At 37.4% G+C, this 22176-nt stretch overlaps 1 pseudogene; it reads left to right on the top strand.

Moving 5' to 3' along the window:
- The first annotated feature begins 7272 nt into the window (after positions 1 to 7272).
- LOC136167431 (olfactory receptor 4C12-like) lies at positions 7273 to 7982 on the top strand (annotated as a pseudogene).
- The last annotated feature ends 14194 nt before the right edge of the window (positions 7983 to 22176 follow it).

The raw sequence follows: 22176 nt of genomic DNA, 5'->3' as shown, positions 1-22176 counted from the left end.
TTTTTTAACCCTTGAATTATCTTGACATCTTTGTAAAAAGTTAATGTGTTTGAGTTTTTTTCTGGATGTTCTATTATGTTTTTGGACTTGTGTGCATGCTCAGTTGCTTAGTGGTGTCCAACACTTTGTAACTCCATGGACTATAGCCCATCAGGCTCTTTTGCCCACAGAATTTTCCAGGTGAGACTACTGGAGCAGATTGCCATTTCCTTCTCTAGGGGATCATTCCAACCCAGAAACTGAACCCATGTCTCCTGTGTTTACTGCATGGGCAGGCAGATTCTTTACCACTGAGCCACCTGAGAAACCAATTTAAGTCATGAGTGAGTGAAAGTCACTCAGTCATGTCTGACTCTTTGTAACCCTATGGATTATACAGTCCATGGATTCTCCAGACAAGAATATGGAAGTGGGTAATTGTTCCCTTCTCCAGGGGATCTTCCCAACCAAGAAACTGAACCCAGGTCTTGCAGGCAAATTCTTTACCAGTTGAACCACCAAGGAAGCCCAAGAATACTGAAGTGGGTAGCCTATCCCTTCTCCAGCAGATTTTCCCAACCCAAGAATTGAACTGGGGTCTCCTGCATTGCAGGCAGATTCTTTACCAGCCGAGCTACCAGAGAAATCCCATTTAAGTCAAACTTGTATTTTATTTCATCTTCATATGAATAATTTGTCTCTTCACTATCATACTTTCTTGTCCTTCATCTCTACCTTCTCTGTTCCTTATTATTCTAGCTAATGCTTTGTCAATTCTATTTAAGATACCCAAAGAACCAGTTTTTTGCTTCATTGATTTTTCTATTGTTGCTCCATCTTCTGTTTCAATGAGTTTTGTTCTTAGCTTTATTATTTCCTATTTTTAACTTACTTTCTGCTTAATTTCCTCTTATTTTTCTACCTCTCTGAATCAAAACCTTTGATAATTGTTTCTAGATACTATTGACTTCTAATACAGATATTTTATGGTTCTAATTTTTCTCTAAGGACTTTTCATGCTTCCCAGATGAATAAAAACATACAGTATAAGTCTTTTGCTGTCTGGCTTAATTCACTAAGCATGGTATCCACTGAGTCCATCCATGTTTTGCAAATGGTACAATTTTATTTTTAATGCCTCAGTAGTATTCCATTGTGTGTGTGTGTATGTATGCGTATTTCACGTTTTCTTTATCCATTAATCTGTTGATGGGTACTTAGGCTGCTTTCATATGTTGGCTACTGTAAGTAATGCTGCAATGAACACTGAGATGCATATACTTTTTTGAGTTAATGTTTTCATTTTAGGGGGATATATACTGTGGGAAATTCTGGAAAAGATGGGAATACCAGAGCACCTGACCTGCCTGTTGAGAAACCTGTATGCAGGTCAGGAAGCAATAGTTAGAACTGGACATGGAACAACAGACTGGTTCCAAATAGGAAAAAGAGTACGTCAAGGCTGTATATTGTCACCATGCTTATTTAACTTATATGCAGAGTACATCGTGAGAAACGCTGGGCTGGATGAAGCACAAGCTGGAATCAAGATTGCCGGGAGAAATATCAATAACTTCAGATATACAGATGACACCACCCTTATGGCAGAAAGTGAAGAACTAAAAATCCTCTTGATGAAAGTGAAAGAGGAGAGTGAAAAAGTTGACTTAAAGCTCAGCATTCAGAAAACTAAGATCATGGCATCCAGTCCCATCACTTCATGGCAAATAGATGGGGAAACAGTGGAAACAGTGGGTGGCTTTATATATTGGACTCCAAATTCACTGTGAATGGTGATTGCAGCCATGAAATTAAAAGATGCTTACTCCTTGGAAGGAAAATTATAACTAACCTAGATAGCATATTAAAAAGCAGAAACATTACTTTGTCAACAAAGGTCCATCTAGTCAAGGCTATGGATTTTCCAGTGGTCATGTATGGATGTGAGATTTGGACTAGAAAGAAAGCTGAGTGCCAAAGAATTGGTGCTTTTGAACTGTGATGATGGAGAAGACTCTTGAGAGTCCCTTGGACTGCAAGGAGATCCAACCAGTCCATCCTAAAGGAGATCAGTCCTGGGTGTCCATTGGAGGGACTGATATTGAAGCTGAAGCTGCAATACTCTGGCCACCTGATGCAGACAGGTGACTCGTTTGAAAAGACCCTGATGCTGGGAAAGATTGAGGGCAGGAGGAGAAGGGGTTGGATGGATGGATGGCATCACTGACTTAATGGACATAGCTTTGAGTGGACTCCGGGAGCTGGTGATGGATAAGGTGGCCTGGCGTGCTGCAGTTCATGGGGTCACAAAGAGTCAGACACGACTGAGTGACTGAACTGAACTGATACTCAGGAGTGGTGGTGGCATTTTACTCATGTAGTTTTGTACAACTCTTGATATCCTGTGGACTGTAGCCTGCCACATTCCTCTATCCACGGAATTTTCCAGGCAAAAATACTGGAGATATTCAGTAGAATTGCTAAATCCTATGGTAGTTCTATATTTAGTTTTTTCAGGAGCATCCATACTGTTTTCCATAGTGTCTGCACCAAACTACAAAAAAAAAAAAAAAAAAAAAAAGAAAAAAAAAGAAAGAAAGGAAAAGAAAAAGAAAAGAAAACAAAAGAAAAAGAAAACAAAACAAAAAAGCTACAAACGATGTACTAAGTTTTTGTTTTCTCTACATTCTTGTCAATGTTTGTTATTTGTGGTCTTTTGAAGGGAGCCATTCTGATAGGTGTGAGTGAAGTGCTACCTCATTGTGGGTTTGATATACATTTTCCTGATGATTAGTGAGGTTGAGCATTTTTTCATGTGGCAATTGGCCATCTATATGTCTTCTCAGGTCTTCTGCCCTGAAAATGTCTTTTCAGGTTGTCTGCCCATTATTTAGTTAGGTTGTTTGTTTTTTGATATTGTGTTGTATGAGACAGTCTGATGTAGAGTATATGAAACAACTGGTGTCTTTTACATTGCTTTTGGAAATATATGTTGATACAAATACTTCAGAAATAAGTTTTATCTAAACATTCACATAACCTCAATTCTTAGGTTCACCTCCTAGATGTGTACCCAAGAAATAGTTGACACCTGTACAATTGGAATTGTGTACTAGTCCTTATAGTAGATTGTCAATAGCATATAAAATGTGGAACCACCCAGATATCTGTGAACCAACATCAGCCCTGAAGTACTACCATGCACACTGCCTAAAACCACAGGTTTCCCCCCAAATGCTGCAGAATTCAGCACTGGTTACCTGCAGAACAAAAGCTCCAGGGAGAAAGGGTGACCCTATTTGTTGTGCAACTGGAAATAATTTATGAGGAATGTCAGAGAAGGTACATTTCTTTAGTCACTTGAAAACAAATTCTCAAAACTTTAATGGAAATTTATCTAGAGTATGGATCCTGCTTTTTTAAGTTAGCAAAAATATGGCTCCCATTTATTGATTTTTTTATTTTTTATTTTTTTACTGTTGGTCTGTTTAATCCTTGAATCAATGAAGATGAGGAAAACAGGCTGAGGAAGCTTGAGTAACTAATTTCAAGGTAAAACTGACAGCACAGCTTAGGTTAGATGTTGAGTCCGTGCTTATCTAACAGCACGTGACTTTAACTAAGCTGTCTCTTCATATCAGTGAATCACCTATAACTGGTTTTTCAATTGCTCAATGCATTTTAACTCTTCTGCTTATGTAATTTCCAGCTAATTAGTAATGATAATGAAAGCACATGGTATGCTTAAAGAGTGTTTCAAAAAGTACAGTTGATTGGAATTGGCTCATAACAGGATGGAATTACCCATGTACCGGGTGGACTCACAGAGATACTTTCTTCACTATCCAACAATAATACAGTCTGGCTCGAGTCTTAAACCTGTCAATATTCCTAATCTCTCAATTTATTTAATCTAGGCCTTGGATAGTATTCTTTGGCTTCAACTTCAATATCAATCTTTTAAAGAAAACCTTACCTGAGCATTTCACTTCCATCCTACTTGACACACACAGATACACACTTGACACACACAGATACACACACACACATTTTTCTACTCTCTCTCTCTCTTTTTTTAATAGTTGAATTCTTGCATCATGATGGCAGGAAAACCATTGAGGCTTTGGAGGCAGATTTGTATATACATTTCAGTTCTGTCACTACTCACTTCTGACCTTGGGTAAATTATCTAAACTCATACAGCTCATTGGTAAAGTGGGATAATAATAGGACCCATCACAATGTGTACCTCACATGGTGTGTTTAATATAGAGTCTCACCTTTGGTACTCGATAGTTTGTTGCTGATATTTTTATTATTGAATAAAACTGCCTGATTCATTTTAGATATTCCATAAATAGCTATTGAAAAAAAAAAAAGAAATGAAGATTTCAAGTTCTGACAGTAGCCTGGTGATCCCATTCCTACAGATGAATTTTATCCCTTGCCAGAAATATCATTCTCTAGTCAGGGGAACCATAGGAGGGAGGGAAAGGCATTTGATTGTCATTTTGGCAGTCTCCCCAACTTAATTACTCTTCCCTCGAGAAAATAATACAGAGGTGAGTCACCCACTTGAATAAAACTAGTGTCTCTATATGGTAAGAATTGAAGGATTTGAGAAGAACTGTGAAGGTTTTTTGGTGAGTGAACCACAAAGACAATGATTTTCTTTGTGGCTAGCCATGGTGTTTAGGAAATGATGAGAGATGGCAGGTTGAGTCCCAAGGACCAAAATACCTGACTTTTCATTGAGTGTAGATACTCTGAAAAAAGTTGGAAGAAATGGCTTCTAGAAGTTTCTAACCAAAAGTACTTTTAATCCACTGCTAATTTTTATAATTGGATTTACTTTTTTTAGTGTTAGACATGGCTATTATGTTCTTAGGGCTTAGCAGACACAAAGTGAAGTTGCTCAGTCATGTCTGATTCTTGGCTCCTCCATCCATGGGATTTTTCCAGACAAGAGTACTGGAGTGGGTTGCCGTTTCCTTCTCCAGAGCATCTTCCTGGCCCAGGGATTGAACCCAGGTCTCCCTCATTGCATTGCAGGCAGGTGCTTTTACTGTCTGAGCCAAAACTTAAAATATTATAAACATCTATAGGTCCCAAAGAAATAGAAATGCGCTACAGCTGCTGAAATCTTTTCTCTCTCTCTAAAATCCAAATTCCTTTTAAATACAAAGTGCATGTGTCTTCTGTCTGGGCTAGTTTATTATTTGAACAAGTCAGACCAGGATGAGAAGTCTTAGACAAGGTCTAATGTGAAATGATATATAAGAGAAGTACAGTTCTCTTTTTAGAAATTTTACTTCAGGGTTTTCTTTTCTGGAAACACTTTTTTTTTTTTTTTTTGCAGTAAATTAGCATGTTCATGACTCTGATTACACACACCTTGGGTTAAAGAAAACCCCGATGGAATTTATTTTAAATACTATTGAACCTTCAAAGGACCGATTGTTGATAGGTCAGTAGTTTATAACCCTCAGTACTGAACTGGGCAAAAATAACTTTTTTCTGATCATTTTGCGTGTAAGAACAACTTATGAATTATTTGTCATTATCTTTTATGTGTTGCTGATCTTAGTAGCTATGATAAAGAAGTTAAATAGTTTGGAATTCAAGTGCAGCATTTGTTGGCTATATTACAAAGCACCTGCTTCAAAATGTCTTTCTCGGATCACTCTACAGCATGTCCTTTTTCTTCTCTTTTTCCTCTTCCCTTTTTATCTTTTCCTTTCTTTGTTTTACCTTTTCACCTTTTTCCTTACCTCTCCTGTCTGTTTCTCTCCACATTTCCTGTCTCTCTCACCAAATGCTTTATAATACCAAATATTGGGAAAAAATAAATACATCATAAGACTACATTCTATGAAGTCTTTTGTTTGTTTTTTAAAAGTTATATTCCACTTTATATTTATTATTATTATTTTGCTTTGGTCTGTATATTTTATTTTCCTTTTTAAAAAATAATTTATTCATTTTAATCGGAGGCTAATTACTTTACAATATTGTGGTGATTTGTGCTATACATTGACGTGAATCAGTCACGGGTGTACATGTATCCTCCCATCTACGAAGTCTATTTGAATAGTGAGTTAAGTTTAAAGTTCCTCTTTTCCCAGAAAACACACCCAGTCATAAGTTGAAACTGGAAGGATTAAATTTCTTATGTATTGGAATATGGTTTTAGCAAATGAGTTAATGAAACAAATAATGAAAGGAAAACCCACAAAAAGTAAAACAAATAAGCAATAATTAAATCTTTAATTTAAAGATTCTAGTAATTGCTTCAAATTTTTAAATCTGAGGACCTTCCTTTTTGACATTTATCTGTGTTCTCCTTAACTGATTAGTTTGCATTTTCAGAATTTTTGCCTTTTGGAGATGTTTAGAGAGTATTTTTAAGTTTTCTTTAGTGATAAATTCATGAAAGGAGTTAAATCATACAACAGCAACAATAATAATGTTTAAAATGTTGTAATCTTTACAGTAACCCTAAATACAGTCATATATAACCCTCCTTTAACAGGTGAAAAAATTGAGGAAAAGAGGGATTAAGTGAATCAATGTTATATATTTAAGAAGATGTAAGCCCCAGATTTAAACTAAGGCTTTGGATCTTTAAGTTCCTCTTTCTTTTTTCTTTGTTTTTCCCACTTTTCTCTTTTCCTCTTTTTTTATTTTTTTCTTTCTCTCTCTCACTAAATGTTCACCATTTGACCAGAGGAGGAGAAACAGTTTATGAATAAGACTGCAATTGAAACAATGTATATTTTTGCCTTCAATGACACACGCTGTTGAGAAAAAGAGATATGAGTGTGAAACAGTGTGACCAGGGCTATAATGGATGTTGAATGCAGCCTCTGAGATCTGGAAGAGGCACTGTTTCTCAGTCTTGAGGAAGTGGAGAAGCTATCAGACAGGCAAAGTAGGAAAAGATATGGCTCATGAGGATCTTATCTTTTGAGTCTTTTTTGTTTCTCACTGGTAGACATGCCCAGCCTTTCCAGGAACAGAATTCATACATCTTTGGGTATTTGTGAATGTGCCACCTATGTGGCCACATCATGGATTGGCTCTTAAAGCTTGATGTGTTTTTTTCTTTTCTGATTTTAAAAGTTACACATTCTTTTTTGTCACCAAAAATTAAAAACAAATTAGTAATTTATAAAGAACAAAATAAATACCACCTATAGTTTCACTTGGACTCAAAATGTGAAGCTTCAGAAATTTTCCTTTGCTGTGTTTTTAATTGTCTACTTGGTCACCTTGGCAGGCAACCTGCTCATCATGACCACCATCAGTGCCAGCACGACCCTAGGGTCCCCCGTGTATTTCTTCTTGTCTCATTTATCCTCTATAGATGGCTGCTGTTCTTCCTCCATGACCCTTAAGATGTTAGCTGACTCCCTTACAGTGAGAAAAACGATCTCTTTTAGGGGGTGTATGACCCAAGTCCTTGCCGAGCAGCTTTTTGGTGCTGCTGAGATTATCCTTCTCATGCCGATGGCCTATGACCGTTATGCGGCCATCTGTAAACCCCTGAACTACACGACCGTCACGAGCCAGAAGGTGTGTAGCCTTCTTGTGGGAGGGGCCTGGGCTGGAGCCTTTGTCCACGCAGCCATCCAGATCCTGTTTACAGTCTGGCTGCCCTTCTGTGGCCCTAATGTCATAGATCATTCCATGTGTGACTTGAACCCTTTGTTGAAACTGGTCTGCATGGACACTGATACCCTTGGTCTCTTCGTTACTGCCAACAGTGGGTTCATCTGCCTGTTGAACTTCCTCCTTTTGATGGTCTCCTATGTGGTCATCTTGTGCTCCCTGAGGACCTATAGCTAGTGGGGAAGATGCAAAGCCTTCTCCATTTGTGTCTCCCACAACACCGTTTTTTTTTTTTTTTTGCACCTTGCATATTTGTATATATGCATCCAGTGATCACCTTTGCCACTGATAAATCTGTGGCTGTGTTTTATACTGTGATAACACCTATGTGAAATCCTTTAGTCTACACCCTCAGAAATGCAGAGGTGAAAAATGCTATGAAGAAGCTCTGGATCAAAAGGTGATTTCAACTGAGAAATAATCACAGCAGCATAAAATGACTGTCTTTTTTTTTTTTTTCATTTATTTTTATTAGTTGGAGGCTAATTACTTTACAATATTGTAGTGGTTTTTGCCATACATTGACATGAATCAGCCATTGATTTACATGTGTTTCCCACCCTGAAACCCCCTCCCACCTCCCTCCTCATCCCATCTCTCTGGGTCATCCCAGCGCACCAGCCCCGAGCACTTGTCTCATACATCCAACCTGGACTGGCGATCTGTTTCGCACTTGATAATATACATGTTTCGATGCTATTCTCTCAGATCATCCCACCCTCACCTTCTCCCATAGAGTCCAAAATTGTGTATGGAATTTAGAAAGATGGTAACAATAACCCTATATGCAAGACAGAAAAAGATACTTTGTCTTTTAAATACAACATAATATAATTTCTCTGGTTCAGCGCCAAGTGAACACCATATGTAAAAGTATGTTGGTGTTACCATATAAATCCTTTGAGGAAAGTTTCAGGCAGAAAATTGTTTATCACTTCCAAATACCCTATTTAGATTTATTTATTGCCCATTTGGTTGTCAAACTTGGGTATACTTTCAGAATTATTTGGAATACTTATTAAAATGTACATTCTCAGGACACAGCTCTAGAGACTCTAATTCAATAGGACTGTAAGATTGGCATATCTACATTCTAAATAAATTTATACAGATGTTTCTAAGTGGGTGATTTGTGCATACACTTTGAATAATAGTGCAATAGATAATATATGCATCCTCAACTTATTAATATATCACCTGATTAAAGCATTTCCTGGGGATTATCTTTCATAGCATATGTTATGAGAATCATAAAACTTTCAGTTCTTTGTAGATCATGCAGTGCATATTTACTACCTTTGTGATGCAAAACAAAAAATATAGTATTCTGAGAAAATATATATGTTTTTGGTTTTTATTCTCCTTCTTCTCTTTCTATACTTTTTAAATACTTTGCTACTTATGGTATATTATTTTTTCTCTTTGTGCTTACAAAGGGAAGATCTCTCATCTATTCTTGCTAAGTTATTTGGACTATTAATAAAATTCATTGCTATTGTAATCTCAACCATTCATTCATATTGAGAACATGGCTTGTAAAAGCAATTTTTCTCTGTGAAAGAGAGTTTATGTATCATTTTTATATGCACATTTGGAGGAATGTGTGATAGGGTTTGATATTCTATAATGGTTAAGAGTAGTCTCTGAGTAAGATAGATCTGAGATCAAAAATTAGTTTTCACCACATAGAGTATGTGCTTTAGCAAATCACACCTTTCTGAGTTAAAGGAGAATGGTAGAAACTTTATCAAGATTAAATAAATGATCCTCATGGATCTTTTATTACCAATAAATGTTCCATAGCTATTAGCTATCACTAATATTATTACTGGAGTCTCTGTAACTATATAGAATCACTCATTAATCTAATGTTTCTGAGCATTAGGAGAGATAATACATGAGTTCTCTCCATCTGCTGTGAAGAGTAAGGCTCTGAACTGAGTGGCCTTATAGTATTTCTTGAGGGCTGGAGTGATTCCCAACATTCTCGGCCATTACTGACCACTATCTCCTGCTTTCTGATTTCCATTGACCTCATGTCCCTTAGACTTTGGGGCTGATCCATTTATAGGTAGGATTTCCCCAAAACTCCCTGATTGTAGGACCAAAAGGTCATTTTATTAACTTGAGATCAACACAACAGGCAACCAGAAAACAACCAGATATCTGTGAAGAGAAGGTAGTATAGTGCAATGGTAAGAGTTGACTCAAATCAGATTTTCTGAGTTTTCATGTTACTTGGGAAAGTTATTTAATCTTTCTACCTCATACTTTATTTATCTGTAGCTACAGTAGCTATTGGGAGAAGGCAATAGCAATCCACTCCAGTGTTCTTGCTTGGAGAATCCCAGGGATGGAGGAGCCTGGTGGGCTGCCATCTATGGGGTTGTGCAGAGTCGGACATGACTGAAGTGACTTAGCAACAGCAGCAGCAGCAGCAACAGTAGCTATAATGCCTATCTCATAGTGATATGGCGCCAGTTAAGTGGATTTACAGATATTAAGTGTTTGAAGAGGTTTCTAGCTCATGGTTAATGTGATAAAAAAAATGTTTTTAAATGGAAAAATTTATTGACTGGTGCTGACCCGCCTTCCAGCAAGGCCAGATTTGGGATTGCACCTCTTCTTGAACTAGCATCATTCCTTCCAGATCAGGACCTCCATGGATCTTACCTTGGTTCCTTAGGTGAAAAAGATGCTTCCTTATATGAACAATACTGTGTAGATAACTTTTGTCCTTGAATTAACAGAGCTTGTACTGGATTCTACCTCATTAGTTTATGTAACAGTACATGTATTTCATAAACTCATGGGATTTTGTTTTAGTCTCAGTTCATATGTGCGATGAAATGGTAGTTCTTTTCATAGGTCTATTTCAAGCATTAGATGAAGACATTGTGTGCAAAATATCCATGACAGTGCTTTTCACTCAGTGGGTGCTTAACAAATGTCACTATCTTTGCCACTTCCTTCATATCCTTCTCAGTTTCCCATTTATGTCTGACTTAAAAAACAAACAAACAAACAAACAAACACTGTGTTATTTACATTTATTTTTCAACTCTATGCATTCATTATATTAGGAGGTCATGAGGAACTTTCAAAATTCTAAGAGTATAACCCCCTAAATTAATGCAAGAAACATGGGATTCACTTTATAAACAATTCACCTTAAAATGTGAACATCTCCAAAGTTAAAATCAGGTTCAGGAAGATCCCATCATCTGATAAACTTTGTATGACCAATTAGAAATCTTTAGTGCAAAAAATACTGATTGCAGTAAAAGCTATTTTTGTTTACTATGATTTGACTGGTGCTGCAAAAGCAAGTTTTTATTTAATCTCCATAAAAACCTTATGAAAATAGATAATGCTATTTCTGCTTTCCAGAAGAATTAACTGAAGCATGAAAAATTTAAATCATTTACCAGAGATCACAATTAGAAAACATCTGTGGTTGGACTTGAACCTATTTAATTTGGCTTCAGAACTTGCACTCTTAAAGACTACACTCTATATCATACTAATTACACACATCGCACAGCTCATAACACTTTCTAGTGGACGGAGATAGGCAATAAGTAAGAAACCTATTAAAAATTGCATTCAGAGTGCAAAGTGCATAAAAAATTAAAATAACTGATGTGATAGTGAATCAGATGGCAGGGACCACTTTAGATTGTGTATTCAAGGAAGACCCAAGAGCAAAAATTTATAGCACTTGTCTAACAATGTCCAGGATGAGAGACACTGAGATGAAGGTCATGATTAAAACCACCTGAGAGGAATTTGTTCATATGAGAAAGGAAGTTTTATCTGACCTGGATGAGTATCATTAACTTCTTTCTAACTCAAAGATCACCAAACAGCCTTAATGTTATGATTAATTAAGTTCTACTCAAATCAGGAGGAAGTGAAACAAAACATATGTACTCAAACAAAGCATATGTACTCAAGCAACCTCCTTCCCCAGAAGTTGTGTTCATTTCTCAGCAGGGATTCTCTTTGATGGACTCTTTAGTGTGGTCAGCAGCATAGATTTCCACATTGCCTCTTGGAGGCTTCTTTTAATTTCTGCAATTTCTGCCATGTAGAAGCATTCATTTAGAAGAGCTGAGCTAAACAGCTCAGTAGAAAGAAAGCTACCTGTTTAATCAAATTTAAACTATATGACAAAACCCACTACAATATTGTAAAGTAATTAGCCTCCAACTAATAAAAATAAATGGAAAAAAAAAGCACAAAAGGACAAAATAAAAAGAAGAAAAAAAAAATTTACGCTCTAAGTAATTGATTTTGATCTGTCAGCGTCTGCCCAATTTCAATGCCTCCAGTCCCCTCAAACACCCATCTCTTTCAGTTCAGTTCTGTTCAGTCGCTCAGTCATGTCTGACTCTGCGATCCCATGGACACTAGGCTTCCCTGTCTGTCACCAACTACCAGGGCTTACTCAAACTCATGTCCATAGAGTCAGTGATGCCATGTAACCATCTCATCTTCTGTCGTACACTTCTCCTCCCGCCTTCAATCTTTCCCAGCATCAGGATCTTTTCCAGTGAGTCACTTCTTTGCATTAGGTGGCCAAAGTACTGGAGTTTCAACTTCAGCATCTGTCCTTCCAATGAATATTCAGGATTGATTTCCATTAGGATGGGACTAGTTGGATCTCCTTGCAGTCCAATGGACTCTCAAGAATCTTATCCAACACCATAGTTCAAAAGCACCAATTCTTCAGCGCTTAGCCTTCTTTATAGTCCAACTCTCACATCTGTTCATGACTACTGGAAAAAACCATAGCCTTGAGTAGATGGACCTTTATTGGCAAAGTAATGTCTCTGCTTTTTAATATGCATCTCTTTGAACTTGTCCTATATCATTCTTTACCTTGTTCACTAGCTCCAGCTGCAATGGCTTTGCCTTTGCCCATGAACCTTTGAGCTAAATCTCTTTATTCCCACAATACTCTTCCTCTATCCCTCCATCTGGTTGGATTATGGTCTCTACTCAGACTGCAGTTCACCTGTCACTTCCTTAGAAGTATTCTTCAGCCCCCAATATAAAATCATTGTCTCCCTGATTTACTCTCCATCACATCACTGTATTATGTTTTCACTGCAGCATCTTCATCATCTGATTGGTTAATGTACTTATTATCTCTCTCTTCTAATTAGTATGTAAACTCCTTGTAGTAGAGGTATTGGCTATTTTTAGTCACTACTGCATTTCCAGTGCACAGAATAGACTTGGAACAGAGTAAATACTTATTAAATATTTTCCAAATAAAAGGCTGTCACTTCCAGTTACCCTTTTTGAGAATAAATATGGGACTTCCCTGATGGTACAGTGGATAAGAATCTGCCTGCCAATGCAGGGGTCATGGGTTTGATCCCAGGTCTGGGAAGGTGCCAGAACACTGTGGAGCGACTAAGTCCTTGTGTCACAACTACTGAGCCTGTGCTGCAGAGTCTGCAAGCCACAACAACTGAGCTCCCATGCTGAAACATCGAAGCTGCCATGTGCCTAGAGCGTGTGCTCTACAACAGGAGAAGTTGTTGCGATGAGAAGCCTGTGCACCACAGCGATGGGTAGACCCGGCTCATCGCAACTGAACAAAGCCTGCATGCATCAATGAACACCCAGCACAGTATAAATAAATAAATAAAGATAAAGAGTAAATGCATTTTTAAAAGGGACACTTGCTAACTGGTTGCTTCTGAAATTGATGATGGTGACTTTTATTCTTGTTGATAAATTGAAATGGAGAATTTTATATCAGATTAGTATATCAGTCAGGATTCCTAGCTGATGATGGAATCACCATAGTGAGTTTAAGTAGAAAAGATACATGATAATTTGATTAGTTCTTAGATAATCTTTGGAAGAGTTAGCCCCTGATTGGAAGAATGTGTATTCTGCTGTTGTTGGATGAAGTAGTCTATAGATGTCAATTTTATCCAGTCGATTGACACTGTTGAGTTTAGCTATGCCCTTACTGATTTTATGCCTACCGGATCTGTCCATTTCTAATAGTGGCTATTTTATAGTTTAAAGTCTCAAACTCTAATTACCTTCCTAAGTTGTTCCATTTTTCATTGTCTGACTTTATTATGAGAGCTTAATGTGAATGCAAGCTGAGTTTATCCTAATATTTTTTTCTGTTTTATTAACTATTACATCAGTGCTGCTGCTGCTGCTAAGTCTGTCAGTCGTGTCTGACTCTGGGTGACCCCATAAACAGCAGCCTACCAGGCTCCTCCGTCCCTGGGATTCCCCAGGCAAGAATATGAAGTGGGTTGCCATTTCCTTCTCCAATGCATGAAAGTGAAAAGTGAAAGTGAAGTCACTCAGTCGTGTCCGACTCTTCATGACCCCATGGACTGTAGCCTACCAGACACCTCAGTCCATGGGATTTTCCAGGCAAGAGTACTAGAATAGGTTGCCATGGCCTTCTTTACATCAATAGCTCGTAGAATAAAACCTGGCAAAAAATAGATGTTAATTTTTTTTTAATAATGAACGATTAGATAGCTATTACAACTACATTGGAGATAAGATTTTTCACCTGTTCAACCTCACACTTACGCGGAAATAAGTTGGTTAAATCAAAGGAAAAATAGTCTTTCTATGGCAAAGTAGAGAAAGTGTCAAACTCATTTTCACTGGGACAAAATGACAGGGCTGATATTTTATTTTCAGCTGGCGATATTTTCATAATGGTTCTGAGACTGGTTTTTTTTGTTGTTGTTGTTGTTCCTCTTGTTACGCATTATTTACCCTAATTATGTGATGTGATTAACTTAACTGATTTTTTTTTTATATGTAGATGTTCTTTTAAGATTTGGTGGAAAATCCCATTGAATTTAATTAAACAACAATCAGTTTTGGATAAATTCCAATTCCAGGATTCCATGATTAACATCATGAGAAGGTACAAAATCATCATGACAATTGTTTGTATTAAGTAGACAATGCTGTCCTCTTAATAGCTAATGTAGTGATTTCAGGAGATGCTTTAGTAGGCTTAAACTGTGATATAAAAAAGACACAAGAATGCCATCTCCAAATCTAAAGTAGAACTGTTTGGCCATACCAATACAATAGAATGAGACTGGTTAAACATCTGAATGGTAATTATTCTTTATTGATATTACTAGAAAAGAATGGATGAGATACAAATTTCCCTGGTAAAATAGCTACTGCTATCTTCATATGTAGACATAGGATGATATAGGATTTTTTGTGAGTTTTTGAGAAACTTTTCTAATGGGAAACCTTTAGTTTTTCTTCTATTGTGATTTTTTTGGAATGGAGCTACAATGTAGGTAACAATTTTCTGAACTACTTGGAAGATGAGAAAATGGACAGACATAGGCATATGAAATCAAATATGCCTTCAAAGAATAAGAAAGATGGTAACAATAACCCTATATACAAGACAGAAAAAGAGACACAGATGTATAGAACAGACTTTTGAACTCTATAGAAGAAGGCGAGGGTGGGATGATCTTAGAGAATGACATCGAAACATGTATATTATAAAGTGTGAAACAGATCTCCAGTCCAGGTTGGATGCATGAGACAAGTGCTCGAGGCTGGTCCACTGGGATGACCCAGAGGGATGGGATGGGGAGGGAGGTGGGAGGGGGTTTCAGGATGGGGAACACATGTAAATCCATGGCTGATTCATGTCAATGTATGGCAAAAACCACTACAATACTGTAAAGTAATTAGCCTCCAACTAATAAAAATAATTGGGAAAAAATTAAGGCTGAAAAATAAATAAATAAATAAATAAAAGCAATATTCCTTTCTAAAAAAAAAAAAACAACAAAGAATAATACAGTTTTTTGTCCTTGACAGGTTAAGCAGATGGCCCAAAGATTTCATGAATAAGTCAAAAAGTCTCCTTCAAATTGTGAGCAAGTTTACAAAAGGTAAGACTTTAATAGTTAATAGTGGAAACCAGGCTTTGCATTTGTATAAATTTCTGTATTGCAGTACATAGGAAATCACATCACTTTAGTTTCTAAGAACCGAATTAAAAAAAAACAAATAAAAACAGCTGACCATAGAGAAAATTAAATAAACCAAACTGACTCCAATTCCAGGTCTGTCACTTAAAATCAGGTAACTTTGGGAAAGTTAATTTGGAATTCTGAGCTTCAGCTTTTTCTTTCTTTTTTTTTTAAGTATAAATTGAAGATTTTTTTGGTCATTTTTAATATAAAATGTGATGCATTAAATATAATTATATATATTTATATGTGTATATATGGGCTTCCCCAATGGCTCAATGGTAAGGAATCAACCTGCAATGCAGGAGACACAGGAGACACGAGTTCAATCCCTGGATCAAGAAGATCCCCTGTAGGAGGGCATGGCAACCCACCCCAGTATCCTTGCCTGGAGAATCCCATGGACAGAGGAGCCTGGCAGGTTACAGTCCATAGGGCCACAAAGAGTTGGACATGACTAAAGTGACTGAGCACATGTGTATAATTCTTCATAACAAGTGAAAATTTTTATATTCTTCTAATCTTGTTATTTCTTTTCATTAAGATATTTTGGTCTATATTAATGTAAATAATTGAATAAAACATTTGTTTTCTCACCATGTTTTACATTTCAGAGGGATACAAGCTTGCTGATATGCTTAAATTGAATTTCTGATATTTTGTAAAAAAAAAAATAATGAAAACTGATTATCTATGTTGGTTCAAGAACTCTGCTACATACATATATGCAGCCCACTAGATACTTAGAAAAGTTCAGTTAAGTCTCATAATCTCATTTTACAAATATGAAAATTATGACCCAGGGTGGTGATTGACACTTATTCAAAGTATTACACCTAGATTTATAAAAGTATATTTTCAGTTCAGTTCAGTTGCTCAGTCATGTCTGACTCTGTAACCCCATGGACTGTAGCACGCCAAGCCTCCCCATCCATCACCAACTCCTGGAGTTTACCCAAACTCATGTCCATTGAGTCAGTGATGACATTCAACCATCCCATCCTCTGTCAGCCCCTTCTCCTCCTGCCCTCAATCTTTCCAAGCATCGGGGTCTGTTCAAATGAGTCAGTTCTTCACATCAGGTGGCCAAATATTGGAGTTTCAGCTTCAGCATCAGTCCTTCCAATGAATAATACAGACTGATTTCCTTTAGGATGGATGGGTTTGGATCTCCTTGCAGTCCAACAGACTCTCAAGAGTTTTCTCCAACACCACAGTTCAAAAGCAGAAATTCTTTGATGCTCAAGTTTCTTTATAACCAAACTCTCACATCAATACATGACTACTGGAGAAACCATAGCTTTGACTAGACTGACCTTTGTTGACAAAGTAATGTCTCTGCTTTTTAATAAAGTACATTTTACTGGTTTTGAAATAGCTTTCATGATAAAAATGATGTATATTTTCTAAAAGAAGACTTTTAAAGACATTCGAGTTATACATATTAATGATGAAGTTTATCTAAAACCCAGTTTAATAAGGCTTTTGGCTTTCATGTTATATAAACTAGGTCACTGGAGTAGAAAGAGACGTTTATAATCAAATCTAAGAGTTTGCTAAATGGAAACCCCAAGGAATGTTCACTATCACTGAGTAACAAGTGGAACAAGATAATCTTGGAACGTAGAATGTGGCTGGTTAAGACTTATATGATATCTGTCATGAAAAGGTTAAAAAATTAAATTAGGTCAGAAGCCATCTTTTAACCTCAAGAAGTATCCTTATCTGGAAATGAAGGAGAGTTTAATGAAAAGATGCTTCCACAGTCACACTACTATTTTTGTTCTCTGATAGTATCACACCTGGTATATGCCCTGACCATTAATTAATTTAGTAGACACTTTGAGATGGCTCTGAGTTTACATTATCTGAAAAATGGAACACAATGTTAAGTACCTGGTAAATATTTGTAAATTGTATAAATAAGATTAAACTTACAATATATTGTTCTACACTATGTCCCATCATTTTAAAGATAAAATGTTTCCAATCTCTGAAAGTACGTTCTACAAAAGAAAAAATGGAACTATAGAGATGGAAAAGCACTTTGACTATTTGAGGGCTATCCTGAAATTAAAGGATGCTTACTCTTTGAAAGGAAAGTTATGACCAACCTAGACAGCATATTAAAAAGCAGAGACATTACTTTGCCAACAAAGGTCCGTGTCATTAAGGCTATGGTTTTTCCAGCAGTCATGTATGGATGTGAGCGTTCGAGTGTAAAAAAAAGCTGAGGGCTGAAGAATTGATGCTTTTGAACTGTGGTGTTAGAGAAGACCCTTGAGGGTCCCTTGGACTGCAAGGAGACCCAACCAGTCCATCCTAAAGGAGATCAGCCCTGAGTGTTCATTACAAGGACTGATGTTGAAGCTGAAACTCCAATACTTTGGCCACCTGATGTGAAGAGCTGACTCATTGGAAAAGACCCTGATGCTGGGAAAGATTGTGGGCAGACAGAGAAGGAGACAGAAGATGAGATGGTTGAATGGCATCATCGACTCAATGAGTTTGGGTAGACTCCGGGAGTTGGTGCTGGACAGGGAGGCCTGGTGTGCTGCAGTCCATGGGGTTGCAAAGAGTTGGACACGACTGAGTGACTGAACTGACCTGAACTGATAAGGTCTTGGGCAGAGTGAACATGGAGAGTTGTAAGACATGAGCTTGGGGAGGCATTATCTGGGGCAGTGATTGTTGTGACTTATATAATATGTCTGAGGACACAATTATGGTTCCTTTGTGTCCTCTTAAAATGTATATGTTGTCGTCCTAATCTTTAAAGCTAGAAAATGTGAGTTTATCTGGAAATAGGTTCTTTACAGAGGTAATTTATTTAAAATAAGGTCACTAGGGCGAACCTTAATGCAACAAGACTAGTTTTCTTATTAAAAGGGAAATTCAGATACAGATAGGCTTACATGGAGAAAACCATGTGAACTTAAATCTGGTCATATTTAAGCCAAGGAAAAAAGTAGGGAACAAGTCCTTTTCTCACTGTCTTTAGAAGTAGCCAATACTGTTGACACTTGATTTAGAATTCTAGCATCCAGAATGGTGTAATGATAAGTTTCCATTTTTTAATTCCACCCAATTTTTGTTACTTTATTACAACAAAGTAACTGATAAGTAACTGATAAAGACAAACTGATAAAGACCTTGATACAAAGAAGTATTATACTAAATACCAAAAAATGTGCAAGTGGCTTTGGGATTGGGTAGTGTGTAGATGCTGAAAGAGTTTTGGGCTGCCTGATAGAAAAATCCTAAATTGCCTTTAAGAGACAACTGGTAGAAATATGAACAATAAAAGGTGATCTCAATGTTCCCAGAAGAGAACAAAGAGGGCTGTAGAGAAAGCATCTACCATCTGAGAGAAACTAGAAATTATTTAACATTGCTAGGAATATGATGTTAAGTTTGAAGTCTCAAATGAAATCCATAGATGGCAGCCCACCAGACTCCTCTGTCCCTGGGATTCTCCAAGCAAGAACACTGGAGTGGGTTGCCATTTCCTTCTCCAGTGCATGAAATTGAAAAGTGAAAGTGAAGCCACTCAGTAGTGTCTGATGCCTCAAGACCCCATGGACTGTAGCCCACCAGGCTTCTCTGTTCATGGGATTTTCCATGCAAGAATACTGGGGTGGGTTGGCATTGCTTTCTACCAAATGAAATGAAAAACATCCTATTGAAAGGTGGAAGGAAGGCAATTATTGTTCTGAATAAGCAGATCTAACACTGAAAAAGCAAGAGAGTTCCAGAAAAACATCTATTTCTGCTTTATTGGCTATGCCAAAGCCTTTGACTGTGTGGATCACAATAAACTGTGGAAAATTCTGAAAGAGATGGGATTACCACACCACCTGATCTGCCTGTTGAGAAACCTATATGCGGGTCAGGAAGCAACAGTTAGAACTAGACATGGAACAACAGACTGGTTCTAAATAGGAAAAGGAGTATGTCAAGGCTGTATATTGTCACTCTGCTTATTTAACTTATATGCAGAGTACATCATGAGAAACGCTGGGCTGGATGAAGCACAAGCTGGAATTAAGATTGCCGGGAGAAATATCAATAACCTCAGATATACAAATGACATCACCCTTATAGCGGAAATTGAAGGAGAACTAAAGAGCCTCTTGATGAAAGTGAAAGAGGAGAGTGAAAAAGTTGGCTTAAAGCTCAACATTCAGAAAACTAAGATCATGGCATCTGGTCCCAAAATGTCATGGCAAATAGATGGGGAAACAGTGGAAACAGTGTCATACTTAATTTTTCTGGGCTCCAAAATCACTGCAGATGGTGATTGCAGCCATGAAATTAAAAGATGCTTATTGCTTCGAAGGAAAGTTATGACCAAATTAAACAGCATATTAAAATGCAGAGACATTATTTTGTCACCAAAGGTCCATCTAGTGAAGGCTATGGTTTTTCCAGTGGTCATGTAGTGATGTGAGAGTTGGACTGTGAAGAAAGCTGAGCGACGAAGAATTGATGCTTTTGAACTGTGGTGTTGGAGAAAACTCTTGAGAATCCCTTGGACTGCAAGGAATCCAACCAGTCCATCCTGAAGGAGATCAGTCCTGGGTGTTCATTGGAAGGACTGATGCTGAAGCTGAAACGCCAATACTTTGGCCACCTGATGCAAAGAGTTGACTCATTGGAAAAGACCCAGATGTTGAGAGGGATTGGGGGCAGGAGAAGGGGACAACAGAGGATGAGATGGCTGGATGGCATCACCGACTCAATGGACATGAGTCTGGGTAAACTCCGGGAGTTGGTGATGAACAGGGAGGCCTGGCGTGCTGCGATTCATGGGGTCAAAAAGAGTCAGACATGACTGACCGACTGAACTGAACTGAACTGAACTAAACAGGTAATACAATGACCTTTGGTCTTTATAATCAAATTTGTTATACTGACTGAATATGTAGATTATTTTAAGTGAATCTTCAGTATTATGGTTTTGTGACTTTAAACATATTGCATCTTTTCATTTTATTCCCTGCTATCCTCTTCTGTTTTCCCACTTCTTTAAAATCAGGTAAAGCATTGCTTCCTCTGGGAAGAATTCCCTACTATCAATTTGATTTAGGTGTTCCTTAGCACAACATGAATATATTTATAATTAAGTAGGTTATAAATCATATAATCCAATCATCATGTATTAAATCATTGAGAGTATGGAAGCAATCATATTCAACATGGTAATCCTAATTTCTGTGATAGGATGTTTGATACAAAGAGCTGCTCCACAGGCATCTTTAAAAAACCTTTTACTTTATTTTGGAGTGTAGTTAATTAACAATGTTGTATTATTTTAAAGTGTACAGCAATATGATTTACTTATATTTATACATGCATCTATTATTTTTCAAGTTCTTTTCCCATTTAGGTTGTTACATAATATCGAGCAGAGTTCTCTGTGCTATAGAGTAGGTCCATAAACACTTTTGACTGAATGAACAAAGACAATATCAAGCTTTGTTCTTGTTGCTTAGTCGCTAAGTTGTGTCCAACTCTTTTATGATCCCGTGCTCTGTAGCTCACCAGGCTTCTCTGCATGGGATTTCCCAGGCAAGAATACTGGAGTGGGTTACTGTTTCCTTCTCCAGGGATCTTCCTGACCGAGGAATTTAACCTGCATCTCTGCATTGGCTGGCAGATTCTTTAGCACTGAGCCACATGGGAAGCCATATTTAGCTTATAATAGTTTAAAATATTTTTCCTTGCTTTATAGGTAAACTATTTCTAATATGTGAAATCAGTACCTATAAAAGAATAGATGGGATCAAGGAACAATGTGACTTACTTTGTCCTTTTGAGCCTCACACAGAAGCCAAAGGAGCAGAAAGTCTTTTCTATTATGTTTTTGCTCTTCTACATTTTGACCATTTGACCTGATCATTGTGACAGTCCTGTCAGTAAGACTCTAAACTCACCCATGTACTTTTTTCTTGCTAGCTTATCATTCATGGATGCTATTTATTCTTCAGCCATTACCCCCAAATTGATTTCTGATCTGTTCTTTGAAGAAAATACCATATATTTCAAATTTTGTATGGCTCAGTTCTTTATAGAGCACCTTTTCAGTGGATCTGAAGTCTTTCTTCTGTTGGTGGTAGCCTGTGACCGATACGTGGCCAATCTGTAAGCCTTTGCATTATTTGGTGATCATGAGGCAGAGGGTGTGTGTTGGCGCTGCTGGTGGTGTCCTGGGTTGGAGGTTTTCTGCACTCAATTATTCAACTTAGCACTGTTTATGGGCTCCCATTCTGTGGTCCCAATGTCATTGAATACTTTCTCTGTGACATGTACCCTTTACTGAAACTCGTCTATACTGACACTTATGTCATTGGCATTTAACTTGTGACCAATGGAGGACTGATCTGCACTATTGTATTCCTGCTCTTACTCGTCTCCTATGGAGTCATCCTGCACTCTCTGAAGAACCTGAGTCAGGAAGGGAGGCAGAAAGCCCTCCAGACCTTTGGTTCCCACACTTCTGTGTCTGCTT

This window comes from Muntiacus reevesi, chromosome 4, assembly GCF_963930625.1.
Source record: "Muntiacus reevesi chromosome 4, mMunRee1.1, whole genome shotgun sequence".
Lineage (NCBI taxonomy): Eukaryota > Metazoa > Chordata > Mammalia > Artiodactyla > Cervidae > Muntiacus > Muntiacus reevesi.
This window is presented reverse-complemented; position numbering and strand designations above follow the sequence as displayed.